This window comes from Heptranchias perlo, unplaced genomic scaffold (assembly GCF_035084215.1).
Source record: "Heptranchias perlo isolate sHepPer1 unplaced genomic scaffold, sHepPer1.hap1 HAP1_SCAFFOLD_60, whole genome shotgun sequence".
NCBI classification, from domain to species: domain Eukaryota; kingdom Metazoa; phylum Chordata; class Chondrichthyes; order Hexanchiformes; family Hexanchidae; genus Heptranchias; species Heptranchias perlo.
The window spans coordinates 618,466-632,779 of NW_027139623.1; the positions used below are offsets into that span (position 1 = coordinate 618,466).

The 14,314-nt window shown below is 48.0% G+C and overlaps 7 non-coding genes across 7 annotated transcripts; 4 read left to right on the forward strand and 3 right to left on the reverse strand.

Annotated features, from left to right (window-relative positions):
• Window positions 1-6,295: 6,295 nt before the first annotated feature.
• trnaa-ugc (transfer RNA alanine (anticodon UGC)) lies at window positions 6,296-6,367 on the forward strand. Its single transcript has one exon. It is a non-coding gene; the product is annotated as a tRNA-Ala (tRNA).
• A 1,721-nt stretch (window positions 6,368-8,088) lies between these two features.
• trnaa-ugc (transfer RNA alanine (anticodon UGC)) lies at window positions 8,089-8,160 on the reverse strand. Its single transcript has one exon. It is a non-coding gene; the product is annotated as a tRNA-Ala (tRNA).
• Window positions 8,161-8,632: 472 nt separating this feature from the next.
• Window positions 8,633-8,704, reverse strand: trnaa-cgc (transfer RNA alanine (anticodon CGC)). The gene has a single exon. It is a non-coding gene; the product is annotated as a tRNA-Ala (tRNA).
• A 249-nt stretch (window positions 8,705-8,953) lies between these two features.
• Window positions 8,954-9,025, forward strand: trnaa-cgc (transfer RNA alanine (anticodon CGC)). Its single transcript has one exon. It is a non-coding gene; the product is annotated as a tRNA-Ala (tRNA).
• A 461-nt stretch (window positions 9,026-9,486) lies between these two features.
• trnaa-ugc (transfer RNA alanine (anticodon UGC)) lies at window positions 9,487-9,558 on the forward strand. The gene has a single exon. It is a non-coding gene; the product is annotated as a tRNA-Ala (tRNA).
• Window positions 9,559-11,411: 1,853 nt separating this feature from the next.
• trnaa-ugc (transfer RNA alanine (anticodon UGC)) lies at window positions 11,412-11,483 on the forward strand. Its single transcript has one exon. It is a non-coding gene; the product is annotated as a tRNA-Ala (tRNA).
• Window positions 11,484-13,195: 1,712 nt separating this feature from the next.
• Window positions 13,196-13,267, reverse strand: trnaa-ugc (transfer RNA alanine (anticodon UGC)). Its single transcript has one exon. It is a non-coding gene; the product is annotated as a tRNA-Ala (tRNA).
• Between the last annotated feature and the right edge of the window lie 1,047 nt (window positions 13,268-14,314).

Genomic DNA, 14,314 nt, shown 5'->3' on the forward strand with positions numbered 1-14,314 from the left:
TGAGGAGACAGAGGATTGAATGCAGTGTGAGGAGAGGCTGGGATTCACAGGGAGAGACTGCAGCAGAGTGTTGGAGGAAATCTGATCTATAGGTCCCAGTAAGACAATCCATTCAATAAATTCAACCTTTCATTTCTGTGGTTATTGGTGTCAATGAGCTGCTCGTTGGTTACATAATGTGTTCAATAAATTTACTTTGCATATTCAATTAAAATTACATTAAAATGCATTCATTGAATTAGCATCGTTCTTTATTGAGTTTAGCTGACACATAGCTTCTAGAATACAGTATCACAATAATGCAATGCGATAGAGAAATCACTGATTTTGTTCTTTAATTACATTTCAATTATGTTTATTTATTCAATCAGTAAACAAGTAAATGTAACATTCACATAAACAGACTGAGGACCTGATAGTGATAAACACACCCGGCGCGAGTACAATAAAACTCTCACAATCTGACAACATCCTAATAACACCTTCAATCACGTTTCCTCTTCATAATTGTACTGGAAGTTTCAGCAGTTCATTCCGATGAATTATTCACACCGCTGCTGCTCTCTCTCTCCCCCCATCTCTCGTTTTCTGTGTGTGTATCTCTCTCTCTGTCTCTCTCTTTCTCTCGTTTCTTCTCCCCCTCCCTCTCGTTTTCCTTCTCAGTTTCTTTCTCTATCGCTCCTCTCTATGTCTCCGCACTGTCTCTACTCTCTTTCTCAATGTCGCTTTTCACATCCGAGTAAATCCTAACATCCTGCGCCTATTTTCTCTTCACCAGCCCCGTGTTCCAACGATCCTATTCTTAGTGTCAGTTTGTTAAATGGTGAAGCCTCTGTGAACAGTTTAATGTTTCTGCAGATCATACAAGTCTCCACCTGTTCACCTACACTGTTCACTTCATCTACAATGCATGGAATGAACAGAATCGAATCCCTCTTCCAGACACACCTCACAATAATTGAAATTCCTTCTCCTGTAATTACAAAGTACAGCGTTAGATGGCGGCATTGTTCAATGAACAAAACGCCAACATCACCGCTGCTGCTTATAATCTGCAGATAAATAGAAGGGCTCCTGATTCCAACTGATAAAGTGCAAACTGATAGAACATAACCTCAAAATATGACATTTTACAGTGAATTTATCCACAGTGAATCAGAGAATGAGATGTGAAAGATTCAGCAGCAAACTCAGTTCAGTAACCAGACATCTGAAGCGGCGTCGGATACACACACAATGAAATAATCTTCCATAACAGTGATAACCAATAAATACATTGAAAACCCTGTTAAACTGAACCATGTTATCGGGGAGGGAGGACATTGCGCTGCCTCCTTGTAACACCGAGACCGTGAGCTGTCTCATGAACAATCACTGAAAACACATTGATGAAAAAATATTCCAGGACAGGTTAGTTCCACAACATGAAACTGTTCACAGCTCCTGATGGTCTGAGACCAGCTCTTAGCCCAGACACCTGATTCCAATACAATCAGCACAGAGAATAATCCAGTAACAATGCCAAGGTTAGATATACAAGATCATGCCGCATACAATGCAGCTGCCACAAGACAAAAAGACCAGGGGCTTCGGACAGTCGATCAACTGATAGTACAGAACAGTCCACTGTGTAATACAGGATGGGAGAAAAAGAGTGCCAAGTGGAGCAGCAGATTTAATACCGATTTGCACCATGAACAGCTGAGATAATGGCTTACCTGGAACTCCAACGGCTGCAAGAACAGGAAAATAGATACATTCTATCTGATACCTTACTGAATATCCCATTTCCCTGTGAAGCAATGACTTCTGTTGGCCTGGAAAGCGCAGCTCCGGCAGGCAGTCTGTGTGGATTCATTACAGCGATCCCTGATTTATACAGGGGGTAAATCTCCACTGAGACGGTTGTACCCCTGATCATTGCTATTAGTTACAGTCATTTGAACAAACATTAGATCAGCAGCTTTGACTCCTTGTAAATGATGACGTGGATATATCACAAACATCTCAAAGTTCAGAACCTTGTCTTAATGAGACCTCTCTCAGGAATAAAGTTAAAAGCTGTGCTCAGAAAGGACTGGTCCAACAATGAGCGGCTCCATTTACAGTTTTCATATAATTGTATTGACCATGTTCACTCCTGCCGATTCAATTATAAATTTTACAGATTTCTCCACAATGTGCATTGAATCCAGGGACACAAGTAAACCCGTTTCACTCTGTTCCTGCAGTTTCCCAGTTAAAGTATGAATTTTGAGTCTCTGACACGAAGACAGTCTCTAAAAGGGACCCCATCCTTTCAGGCAGTGCTTAAAAACCCTCTGTGTAAAAAATATGCTCCACATTTCCCCTCTATTCTTTTGGCAATTATTTTAAACCTATTACCTCTGATTACCAATCCAGTTGCCAGAGTATGCAGTTTCCACTACTTGCTCTATAAAAAACCCTCATTATTTTGAACACCACTCATGGTCTCCCCTTAACCTTCTATGATCTAAGGAGGACAATCCCAGCTTCTCCAATCCCTCCACATAACTGAAGTCACTCATCCCTGGCATCACCCTGGTAAGTCTCCTCTGTACCCTCTCCAAGGCCTTTACATCCTTCTTAAAGTGTGATGCTCAGTGCTGTACACAATACTCCAGCTGAGGCCTAACCAGTCTTTTTGTGAAGGTTTCACATGACTTCCCTATTTGTGTATTCAATGCCCCTATGTAAAAAACCCGTGTATCCCATACGCTTGGTTAACCACCTTATCAACTTGCCCTGCCACTTTCAAAGATTTGTGAATATGCACCCCCAGGTCCGACTTCTCTTCCGCCGCCCTCAAAACAGTACATTGAGTTACATCGAAACCACAGCACAGAAACAGGCCATTCGGCCCAACTGGTTTATGCCAGCTTTTAGGCTCCACACGAGCCTCCTCCCTCCCTACTTCATCTATCCCTATCAGGACACCATATTTCTTTCTCCCTCTTCTCCTCATCTAGCTTCCCTTTCAATGCATCTACGTTATTTGCCTCAACTACTCCCTGTGGTAGCGCGTTCCACATTCTAACCACTCTTTAGGGAAAGACGTTTAACCTGAATTCCTGGATTTATTAGTGACTATCTAATATTTATGACCTCTAATTTTGGTCTCCCTCACAAGTGGAAACATTTTCTCTACATCTACCCTCCCAAAACCTATCATTATCTTAAAGACCTCTGTCAGGTCACCCCTCAGTCTTCTCTTTTCTACGGAAAAGAGATCCATCCTGTTCAGCCTTTCCTGATAAGGATAACCTCTCAGTTATGGTATCATCCTTGTGAATCTTTTTTGCACCATCTCCAATGCCTTTATATCCTTCCTATAATATGGCGACCAGACTGTGCACAATACTCCAAGTGTGGCCTAACCAAGGCTTCATACAGGTTTAACGTAACTTCTTTGCTTATCAATTCTATTTCTCTAGATTTGAAACCCAGTGCTTGATTTGCCTTTTTTTCACCTGCGTCGCTACTTTTCGTGATTTGTGTATTTGTGCCCGAAGATTTTATTAAAATTTCAAAATATACTTTATTTCTTAAAATTTAAGGATATACACATTTCAATGTAAATCACAATTACCGTTCAAAACAATACAGATCGTTCACACAATGACCTCATTATTATAATTCAAATCACAGAACATATCTTCTAATGCATGCTGTACAATACAATGTGAAATGGCCTTATACAGTGGCCTTTCCCCATAGAGCATTTATGTAGGCCGCACCTCATTTCATTACATCCCTCAGCACATACTCCTGGAACTTGGAGTGTGCCAGTCGGCAACACTCGATCATGGACAGCTCCTTCAGCTGGAAGACCAGCAGGTTTCGGGCGGACCAAAGGGCCAACTTCACCGACTTGATGGTTTTCCAGAAGCAGTTGATTTCTGTCTTGGTGTGCGTCCTGGGGAACTGCCCGTAGAGCACAATGTCCTGTGTTACTGAGGTGTTGGGGATGAACCCGGACAGATAAAAATACATCTGTCTCCACATCTTCTGCACCAAGGGTCAGCCCACCAGGAGATGGACGATGGTCTCCTCCTTGCTGCAGTCTCGAGGGCAGCTCGCGGTGGTTCTGAGATTGCGTGAGTTTTGGAAGGACCGCAGTGGCAGGGCCCTTCTCACCATCATCCAGGCTACATCCTGGCGCCGGTTGGTCAGTTCTGGCAATGAGTCATTCTGCCAAATGGCATCGACGGTCTGGTCGGGGAACTGCTGGATCAGATCCGCCCTCTCCTTTACCTGCAGGACTCCCACTGTCTGGCGGCCTTGTGGTCGTCAGGGTCCTCTCCACCTGGGACAGGTGGGGTTGGGGGATTACGGTTCAGTTGGCCGAGACGTCTTGCGTCTGCTCGGCCAGCGTGGCCAGACCCAGCCTTCTCAGTGTGGGGGACAGGTAAAAACGCAGCACGTAGTGACACTTGGTGTTTGCGTACTGGGGCTCTACACATATCCCCAGGCAGCCACACACAAAGGTGGCAATCAGCATCAGAGTAGTTTTGGGGACAGTCTTCCCCCCTTTGTCAGGGGTCTTGGACGTGGTGTCCCTGCGGAAAAGTTCTGCCTTGGACCTCGAGACAAAGTGCAAGATAGCTCGGGTGACTGTGACGGCGGATCAGCGGGGTATGGGCCACACCCTGGCCACGTGGAGCAAAACTGCGAGTACCTCACACCTTATCACCAGGTCCCTGCCGGTTATGGAGAGGGAGAGCCCCACCTCCATAACAAGCTTCTGTTTGGACTTGGCGACCCGCTCTCCCCGTTTCATGGTGCAGGCCAGGGACCCCCCGAACAACATGCCCAGCACCTTCATATAGTCGAACCTAACAGTGAAGGGGACAAAGGACTTGGCCTCCACTTGCCAAATAAGATGGCCTCGCTTTTATTTCGGTTCACTCTAGACCCCGAGGGCAGCTCGAAACAGTCGCAGATGCCCATCAGTCTGTGAACCGACCGCTGATCAGAGCAGAAGACGGTGACGTCGTCCATGTAGCGGAAACCTTTAACCTGAGAGCCTCCACTGCCTGGGATCGTCACCAACCCCACCCCCCACCCCCTCCCCCATGCCTGCGACCTTCCTGATGGATGCAGCGAACGGATCGATACAACACACAAACAAGACCACAGAGAGAAACAGCCCTGCCTGACTCCAGATGTGAATGGAAAGCTCTCGGACTCCCAACCATTGATTAGGACTGCGCTATAGATTTCTGTGTAGAGCGTTCGGATCCAATCGCAGATTGCCTCCTCAAACTACATTTTAAAGAGCACGTCCATCATGTACATGTGGGATATTCAGTCGAAGTCCTTCTGCTGGTCCAGGCTGATGAGCCAGGTGTTCACCCCGCATCCTGCACGTAGGCGATCGTATCACTGAGTCGTGCCAGGCTATCAGGCATCTTCCTGCCAGGTACAGTACAGGTATGATCCGGGTGGATCAGCAGCTCCAGAGCAGAGCCGGGTGGGAGGACCTCAGACAGAATCTTGTAGTCAACATTTAGCATGGAAACGGGTGCCTAATTTCTGATTTCTTCCCTCTCGCCCTTCCGCTTGTAGATGAGGATGATGATGCCTTTCCTCATGGACTCTGACATGTTGCCTGTCAGAAGCATATCCCCGGACACTTCCACTTCTTTGAAACTGGAAATAATCTACCACCTGGCAGACCCACCTTGGATGGTCTCATAAAATGAGAACAATCAGTTCTTCTTTCCCTGTTCAAAAAAGCATTTTATCTGCGGATATCGCTCAGTGGTGGAGCGCAAGGTCCAGTGTTCAATCCCCAGCATCTCCAAAAAAAGTTTCAACAGAATTACGCACGGAAAGGCGAATCGCGCTTTCTGAGCGCAGCGAGTTCCAACTTCTGAGGCTCCACAAGCATTAAATTGCCCCGGAGCAGGACTTCATCTCACGGTCTCCTCAGCAGCTCAGCTCATCGCCGCCGCCGACTGACTGGAATGTGTGACAGTGCAATGTCGAGCGAGCAGTCCCAGCTCTTGTTTGACACTGTGTCATTCATCCATCTCACTTTATGATTCAGAGGTTGGATGTAAGCCTCGTCACTGACTATTGGCAATTGTATTTTTTTATTTCCGCTGACTTTTTTTTTGGAAAGTTCAAAGTAAAGAGGAGCAGATACCCCGTGAACTGAAGCAGAGGTTGAACATTTGGAGCACGTGTGAGGACTGGGCCTCTCGTTGTCCGGGAGAGACAGAGCGGAAAGCCCACTTTCATATTCTAAAGTTGCAGCGTTTTTTCCTGAGGGGATGTAGCTCAGTGGAAGAGCGCGTGCTTTGCATGTATGAGGTCCCGGGTTCAATCCCCGGCATCTCCAAACACTTTATGTTTCGAATTTTGAAAAGACCCTCTTGTTCTCACCTCACCTTCACACACAAGGACAGGAAAGGGTTTCTTCACCTCGAGAAAAACCGAACGCTCTGCACACGATAAAATTCAATGGAAGCACGCACGCGCTTTTGAAATGGCTCCCATCCCGGGGCTGGAGAGCGGGCCCAGTAATAATAAGAGGAAATAGGATCACGAGTCGGACATTTGGCCCTTCGAGCCAGCTCCGCCATTGGATATGATCATGGCTGATTCTCGATCTCAATACCCCAGATTCCCGCTCTCTCTCAATACCCCTTGATGCCTTCTGTGTCTGGAAATCCATCTATCGCCTTCTCAAGTATATTCAGTGACTTGGCCTCCACAGCCTTCTGTGGGACAGAATTCCACAGCTTCACCACCGTCTGAGTAAAAAAATAGATTATTCCCAGTTTCACAGATCGGGGAGGAGCAGCGGACAGGCGTTCAGACGACACAGAGGGAGGAATAGGGTGGGAGAGGGGGAGAGTCTCCTTTGGATGTGCTGTCACCATCCTCCCGATTTCAGGGCACATTTTTCGAACGCTCCCGTTGTCAGTCACTTTGCTTACGGTTGGACGGGACTAGAAATCCTCAGACACATTGTGGCAGAGGCCGGCAAGAATATTTCAAGTCCCTGAGCTTCAGAGGAGGGTAAGGTGAGACACAGACAGCATTGAGTATAATTTCACTACAGACGGATGCAGGACTTGCCCCTGGTGTGGTTTTGTGTTTAAAGATCACTTCACTGAAAACACCTTGACCAGCTGAGGTTACAGACGGACATGATGGTCAGGAAAAGACCAGTTGGTTCATCAATCCTGCCCCACATGCCTGGAGCATCGTGACCGGACACTCCCTACCGACACCACCCGCCCCACCCACCGGAAACATGTAATCTCCTGGGAGTGGCGACAAACCAGAAACAAATCCAGCGCCAATAAGGAGGGGAAATTCTGGGAAATTCCTCCCCGAATCCCTCCGGCGATCGAATCGAGTTCAGTGGATCACACTGACCATGTGTAGTTTAACTGTAAAACCACTCACCTTCTATATGATGCGATCTCTGCCTCAGTCAAGAACTGGTCAAGATCCATCCAGAAGGCAAAGAGAGAGTCAGCACCCACCACACCAGCCTGCACTGCATTCCAGAGACTCAGTACTCTCTGGGAAAAGAAGAACCGCCGAACATCCAGACTATTCCTACCTCTGTGTAGTCTGAACGCCTGTCCGCTGCTCCTCCCCGATCTGTGAAACTGGGAATAATCTATTTCTTCACTCAGAGGGTGGTGAACGTGTCGAATTCTCCACCATAGGATACTGTGGAGGCCAAGTCACTGAATATATTTAAGAAAGACAGATTTGTACACACAGAAGGCAACAAAGCATATGGAGAGAGAGCGGGAATGTGGTATTGAGATAGAGGATCAGCCATGATCATATATAATGGCGGAGCAGGCTCGAAGGGCCCAATGGCCGACTCGTGATCCTATTTTCTCTGTTATTATTTCTGGGCTCGCTCTCCAGCCCCGGGATGGGAGCCATTTCAAAGGCGCGTGCGTGCTTCCATTGAATTTTATCGTGTGCAGAGCGTTCGGTTTTTCTCGAGGTGAAGAAACCCTTTCCTGTCCTTGTGTGTGAAGGTGAGGTGAGGACAAGAGGCTCTTTTCAAAATTCGAAACATAAAGCGTTTGGAGATGCCGGGGATTGAACCCGGGACCTCATACATGCAAAGCATGCGCTCTACCACTGAGCTACATCCCCTACCCACAACTACTTCAAATTTAGAATAACAAAAGTGGGCTTCCCGCTCTGTCTCTCCCGGACAACGCGATGCCCAGTCGTCACACGTGCTCACAATGTTCAACCTCTGCTTCAGTTCACGGGGTTTCTGCTCCTCTTGACTTTGAACTTTCCAAAAACAATGTCAGCGGAAATAAAAAATATATATAATTGCCACTACTCAGTGACGAGGTTCACATCCAAATTCTGAATCATAAAGTGAGATGGATGAATGACACAGCGTCAAACAAGAGCTGGGACTGCTCGCTCGACATTGCACTGTCACACATTCCAGTCAGTCGGCGGCTGCTATGAGCTGAGCTGCTGAGGGGACCGTGAGATGAAGTCCTGCTCCGGGATAATTTAATGCTTGTGGAGCCTCAAAAGTTGGAACTCGCTGCGCTTCGAAAGCGCGATTCGCCTTTCCGTGCGTAATTCTGATGAAAAATATTTTTGGAGATGCTGGGGATTGAACCCAGGACCTCATACATGCGAAGCATGCGCTCTACCACTGAGCTACATCCCCACACAAGAAATCAGTCTAACCAGGGAAAGAAGAGCTGATGCATTCCAGAGACTCACTACTCTCTGGGAAATGAAGATCCGACTAACATCCAGCCTATTCTTCCCTCTGTGTCGTCTAAACGCCTGTCCCGTGCTCCGCCCCAATCTTTGAAACTGCAAATAATCTATCACGTGGCAGATCCACCTTGGACGGGCTCAGAAAATGAGAACGGTCAGTTCTTCTTTCCTTGGTTAGCTATTTATTGCATATGGGGATGTAGCTCAGTGGTAGAGCGCATGCTTCGCATGTATGAGGTCCTGGGTTCAATCCCCAGCATCTCCAAAAAATCTTTTTTCATCAGAATTCCGCACGGAAAGGCGAATCGCGCTTTCTGAGCACAGCAAGTTCCAACTTCTGAGGCTCCACAATTGTCCCGTCGCAGGAATTCATCTCACGGTCCCCTCAGCAGCTCAGCTCACAGCAGCCGCCGACTGACCGGAATGTGTGACGGTGCAATGTCGAGCGAGCAGTCCCAGCTCTTGTTTGACACTGTGTTATTCATCCATCTCACTTTATGATTCAGAGGTTGGATGTCAGCCTCGTCACTGACTATTGGCAATTGTATTTTTTAAAATTCCGCTGACTTTTTTTTTGGAAGGCTCAAAGTAAAGAGGAGCAGAAACCCCGTGAACTGAAGCAGAGGTTGAACATGGTGAGCACGTGGAACGACTGGGCATCGCATTGTCCGGGAGAGACAGAGCGGAAAGCCCACTTTTACTCTAAAGTGGAGGTCTTGTGCCCGTGGGGATGTAGCTCAGTGGTAGAGCGCATGCTTTGCATGTATGAGGTCCCGGGTTCAATCCCCGGTATCTCCAAACGCTTTATGTTTCGAATTTTGAGAAGACCCTCTTGTTCTCACCTCACCTTCACACACAAGGACAGGAAAGGGTTTCTTCACCTCGAGAAAAACCGAACGCTCTGCACCCGATAAAATTCAATGGAAGCACGCACGCGCCTTTGAAATGGCTCCCATCCCGGGGCTGGAGAGCGGGCCCAGTAATAATAACAGAGAAAATAGGATCACGAGTCGGCCATTGGGCCCTCCGAGCCTGCTCCGCCGTTATATATGATCATGGCTGATCCTCTTTCTCAATTCCACATTCCCGCTCTCTCTCCATACTCTTTGATGCCTTCTGTGTGTGGAAATCTGTCGTTCTTAAATATATTCAGTGACTTGGCCTCCACAGCCATCTGTGAGAGAGAATTCCACAGGTTCACCACCCTCTGAGTGAAGAAATAGATTATTCCCAGTTTCACAGATCGGGGAGGAGCAGCGGACAGGCGTTCAGACTACACAGAGGTAGGAATAGTCTGGATGTGAGGCGGTTCTTCATTTCCCAGAGAGTACTGAGTCTCTGGAATGCATTGCCGGCTGGTGTGGTGGGTGCTGACTCTCTCTTTGCCTTCTGGATGGATCTGGACCAGTTCTTGACTGAGGCAGAGATCGCATCATATAGAAGGTGAATGGTTTTACAGTTAACCCACGCATGATCAGTGTGATCCACTGAACTCGATTCGATCGCCTGAGGGAGTCGGGGAGGAATTTCCCAGAATTTCCCCTCCTTATTGGCGCTGGATTTGTTTCTAGTTTGTCGCCGCGCCCAGGAGATTTCATGTTTCCGGTGGGAGGGGCGGGTGGTGTCGGTAGGAAGTGTCTGGTCACGATGCTCCAGGCATGTGGGGCAGGATTGATGAACCAACTGGTCTTTTCCTGACCATCGTGTCCGTCTGTAACCCCAGATCGTCAAGATGTTTTCAGTGAAGTGATCGTTAAACACAAAATCACACCTGGGGCAAGTCCTGCATCCGTCTATAGTGAAATTATCCTCAATGCTGTCTGTGCCTCACCTTACCCTCCTCTCAAGCTCAGGGACTCGAAATATTTTTGCCGGCCTCTACCACAATGTGCCTGAGCATTTCCAGTCCTGTCCAACCGTAAGCAAAGTGACTGATAACGGGAGCGTTCGTTAAAATGTGCCCTGAAATCGGGAGGATGGTTACAGCACAGCCAAAGGAGTCTCTCCCCCTCTCCCAGCCTTTCTTCTCACGTGGCAGACCCACCTTGGGTGGTCTCATAAAATGAGAACAATCAGCTCTTCTTTCCCTGGTTAGACTGAATTTTCATTTGGGGATGTAGCTCAGTGGTAGAGCGTTTGCTTCTGCATGTATGAGAACGTGGGTTTAATCCCCAGCATCTCCAGCAACATTTTTCATCAGAAGTCCGCACGGTAAGGCGTATCGCGCTTTCTGAGCGCAGCGAGTTCCAACTTCTGAGGCTCCACAAGCATTAAATTGTCTCGGAGCAGGACTTCATCTCACGGTCCCCTCAGCAGCTCAGCTCACAGCAGCCGCCGACATGACTGGAATGTGTGACGGTGCAATGTCGAGCGAGCAGTCCCAGCTCTTGTTTGACGCTGTGTCATTCATCCATCTCACTTTATGATTCAGAGGTTGGATGTCAGCCTCGTCACTGACTATTGGCAATTGTATTTTTTTATTTCCGCTGACTTTTTTTTTGGAAAGTTCGAAGTAAAGAGGAGGAGAAACCCCGTGAACTGAAGCAGAGGTTGAACATTGTGAGCTCGTGGAACGACTGGGCATCGCGTTGTCCGGGAGAGACAGAGCGGAAAGCCCACTTTTTATTCGAAAGTGGAGGGCTTTTTTGCGTGGGGATGTAGCTCAGTGGGAGAGCGCATGCTTTGCATGTATGAGGTCCCGGGTTCAATCCCCGGTATCTCCAAACGCTTTATATTTCGAATTTTGAAAAGATCCTCTTGTCCTCACCTCACCTTCACACACAAGGACAGGAAAGGGTTTCTTCACCTCGAGAAAAACCGAACGCTCTGCACACGATAAAATTCAATGGAAACACGCACGCGCCTTTGAAATGGCTCCCATCCCAGTGCTGGAGAGCATGCCCAGGAATAATAACAGAGAAAATAGGATGACCATTCGGCCCTTCGAGCCTGCTCCGCCATTATATATGATCATGGCTGATCCTCCATCTCAATACCATATTACCGCTCCCTCCCCATACCACTTGATGCCTTCTGTGTGTAGAAATCTCTTTCTTAAATATATTCAGTGACTTGGCCTCCACAGCCTTCTGTGGTCGAGAATTCCACAGGTTCACCACCCTCTGAGTGAAGAAATAGATTATTCCCACTTTCACAGATCGGGGAGGAGCAGCGGACAGGCGTTCAGACTACACAGAGGTAGGAATAGTCTGGATGTTAGGCGGTTCTTATTTTCCCAGAGAGTACTGAGTCTCTGGAATGCATTGCCGGCTGGTGTGGTGGGTGCTGACTCTCTCTTTGCCTTCTGGATGGATCTGGACCAGTTCTTGACTGGTGCAGAGATCGCATCACATAGAAGGTGAGTGGTTTTACAGTTAAACTACACATGGTCAGTGTGATCCACTGAACTCGATTCGATCGCCTGAGAGATTCGGGGAGGAATTTCCCAGAATTTCCCCTCCTTATTGGCGCTGGATTTGTTTCTAGTTTGTCGCCGCTCCCAGGAGATTACATGTTTCCGGTGGGAGGGGCGGGTGGTGTCGGTAGGATGTGTCTGGTCACGATGCTCCAGGCATGTGGGGCAGGATTGATGAACCAACTGGTCTTTTCCTGACCATCATGTCCGTCTGTAGCCCCAGACCGTCAAGGTGTTTTCAGTGAAGTGATCGTTAAACACAAAACCACACCAGGGGCAAGTCCTGCATCCGTCTGCAGCGAAATTATCCTCAATGCTGTCTGTATCTCACCTTACCCTCCTCTGAAGCTCAGGGAATTGAAATATTCTTGCCGGCCTCTGCCACAATGTGTCTGAGGATTTCTCGTCCCGTCCAACCGTAAGCAAAGTGACTGATAACGGGAGCGTTCGAAAAATGTGCCCTGAAATCGGGAGGATGGTGACAGCACATCCAAAGGAGACTCTCCCCCTCTCCCACCCTATTCCTACCTCTGTGTCGTCTAAACGCCTGTCCGCTGCTCCTCCCCGATCTGTGAAACTGGGAATAATCTATTTTTTCACTCAGAGGGTGGTGAACCTGTGGAATTCTGTCCCACGGAAGGCTGTGGAGGCCAAGTCACTGAATCGACTTAAGAAGGCGATAGATAGATTTCCAGACACAGAAGGCATCAAGGGGTATTGAGAGAGAGCGGGAAGATGGGGTATTGAGATGGAGAATCAGCCATGATCATATCCAATGGCGGAGCTGGCTCGAAGGGCTGAATATCCGACTCGTGATCCTATTTTCTCTGTTATTATGACTGGGCCCGCTCTCCAGCCCCGGATGGGAGCCATTTCAAAAGCGCGTGCGTGCTTCCATTGAATTTTATCGTGTGCAGAGCGTTCGGTTTTTCTCGAGGTGAAGAAACCCTTTCCTGTCCTTGTGTGTGAAGGTGAGGTGAGGACAAGAGGGCCTTTTCAAAATTCGAAACATAAAGCGTTTGGAGATGTCGGGGATTGAACCCGGGACCTCATACATGCAAAGCATGCGCTCTTCCACTGAGCTACATCCCCTCGGGAAAAAATGCTTCAACTTTAGAATAAAAAAGTGGGCTTTCCGCTCTGTCTCTCCCGGACAACGAGAGGCCCAGTCCTCACACGTGCTCCAAATGTTCAAGCTCCGTTTCAGTTCACGGGGTTTCTGCTCCTCTTTACTTTGAACTTTCCAAAAAAAAAGTCAGCGGAAATAAAAAAAATACAATTGCCAATCGTCAGTGACGAGGTTGACATCCAACCTCTGAATCATAAAGTGAGATGGATGAATGACACAGTGTCAAACAAGAGCTGGGACTGCTCGATCGACATTGCACCGTCACACATTCCAGTCAGTCGGCGGCGGCGATGAGCTGAGCTGCTGAGGAGACCGTGAGATGAAGTCCTGCTCCGGGGCAATTTCATGCTTGTGGAGCCTCAGAAGTTGGAACTCGCTGCGCTCAGAAAGCGCGATTCGCCTTTCCGTGCGTAATTCTGTTGAAACTTTTTTTGGAGATGCTGGGGATTGAACACAGGACCTTGCGCTCCACCACTGAGCGATATCCCCAGATAAAATGCTTTTTTGAACAGGGAAAGAAGAACTGATTGTTCTCATTTTATGAGACCATCCAAGGTGGGTATGCCAGGTGGTAGATTATTTCCAGTTTCAAAGAAGTGGAAGTGTCCGGGGGTATGCTTCTGACAGGCAACATGTCAGAGTCCATGAGGAAAGGCATCATCATCCTCATCTACAAGCGGAAGGGCGAGAGGGAAGAAATCAGAAATTAGGCACCCGTTTCCATGCTAAATGTTGACTACAAGATTCTGTCTGAGGTCCTCCCAACCGGCTCTGCTCTGGAGCTGCTGATCCACCCGGATCAAACCTGTACTGTACCTGGCAGGAAGATGCCTGATAGCCTGGCACGACTCAGTGATACGACCGCCTACGTGCAGGATGCGGGGTGAACACCTGGCTCATCAGCCTGGACCAGCAGAAGGACTTCGACTGAATATCCCACATGTACATGATGGACGTGCTCTTTAAAATGTAGTTTGAGGAGGCAATCTGCGATTGGATCCGACCGCTCT